Source organism: Lolium rigidum, chromosome 7 (genome assembly GCF_022539505.1).
Source record: "Lolium rigidum isolate FL_2022 chromosome 7, APGP_CSIRO_Lrig_0.1, whole genome shotgun sequence".
Taxonomy (NCBI): Eukaryota; Viridiplantae; Streptophyta; class Magnoliopsida; order Poales; family Poaceae; genus Lolium; species Lolium rigidum.
In genome coordinates, this window is record NC_061514.1 from 84,149,016 (window position 1) to 84,150,735 (window position 1,720).

At 38.8% G+C, this 1,720-nt stretch overlaps 1 pseudogene; it reads right to left on the reverse strand.

Annotated features, from left to right (window-relative positions):
* Positions 1 to 443: 443 nt before the first annotated feature.
* On the reverse strand, positions 444 to 1,220 carry LOC124671608 (annotated as a pseudogene).
* Between the last annotated feature and the right edge of the window lie 500 nt (positions 1,221 to 1,720).

A 1,720-nucleotide genomic window follows, 5' to 3' on the forward strand; every position in this document is an offset into this window, starting at 1 on the left:
TTTTTAACGCAATCAACTTCGATTGAAAATAGAAAAAAGTACTGTAAGTTTACCGACCATCGGTACGGGCACATGTGCCCGTACCATCCGGTCGTACTAACTTGAGGGAAAAACGAAAGTCGAAGGAAAACTTGCCGTCAGTTTTCCGACCATCGGTACGGGCAAAAATGTCAGTACCACCCGTACTGGCAAGAAAACGAAAACGAAGACACTTGAAAATTTACCGTGAGTTTAACAAACACTGGTACGGGCCGGTATGATCATACCGGCCACCTGTACCGCGGTAAAAAACACACTAAATCGAATGTTTACAAGGAACAAGTAAGAAAAATTCACATACGAACCTAGACCCGAGACTTTTAAGAGGCAAAAATATCAACAAAGGATTTTTCATCATAAGTACTAACATGTGTATCTCGAATGAATTCCTCAGCCGAGACCATTCAAACTTCAACAATATTATTTGCCTCATTTGCTCTGTAGTGTTTGAGGCGCTGTCCATTGACAAACCCTGAGCTCGAGGGAGACTACCCTTTTAGTTTCAGAGCACCAGAAGGGTAGCCTTCCTCCACATTATATGGTCCTTTCCACTTTGTTCTCAATATTCCTGCAAAAATCTTAAGAAGAGAGTTGAATAGAAAACTTTATCTCCTTGATTAAACTCCTTCCTTTCAATCTTTCTATCATGCCATCTTTTAACTTTCTCCTTAATAAGTCTAGCACTTTCATCAGCTTCATTTCTTAATTCATCTAGAGCTTGAATATCTAATAACCTTTTTTCTCCCGTGGCGTTAAATTCATAGTTTAACTTCTTAGTCGCCCAAAAAGCTCTATGTTCTAACTCTAAGGGTAAGTGGAAAGCTTTACCATAAACCATTTTATAAGGCGTAGTTCCCATTGGGTTCTTGAATGCGATACGATAAGCCCAAAGAGGATCATTCTATCTCATAGACCCAATCCTTCCTCGAAGTATTAACAGTTTTATGCAATATTGTTTTGATTTCCCTATTAGATAACTCAACTTGTCCACTAGTTTGTGGATGATAAGGTGTAGCTACTCGGTGATTAACCCCATATTTATTAACGATCTTTCGAAAAGTTCCTCCCATAAAGTGAGTTCCCCCATCCGTGATTAACACTCTAGGGACTCCAAATATAGGGAAAATTATGTCTTTAATTATTTTAACAGAGTTTGCTGCATCTGCATGAGATGTAGGCATTGCTTCAACCCATTTAGTAACATAATCAACAACAACAACTAGGATATGAGTATAATATTTGAAGGAGGGAATGGCCCCATAAAATCCATTCCCCAAACATCGAAAGGTTCAATTATAAGATTGTAGTTCATAGCCATTTCGTGTCTCTTACTTATGTTACTCATACGTTGGCAAGCATCAAAGTTCTTAACAAGTTCATTAGCATCTTTAAATAAAAGTTAGCTAGTAAAAACCTAATCGTAGAACTTTTGCAGCGGTGTGAGTTCCAGCTTGCTGCTCACCATAAGGACCTGCATTACAAGCCTTTAGAATAGGAAGCATCTCGGTTTTAGGTACACACCGTCTGATCATGCCATCCACTCCATGCATATACAAGTAAGGTTCATCCCAAAAGTAGTGTCTTAAATCATGGAAGAACTTCCTTCTATTGTGCAAGCCCATGTCCTTGGGTAGAAAACTCCCTACAAGAAAATTAGCATAATCCGCAAACCAAGGATCAT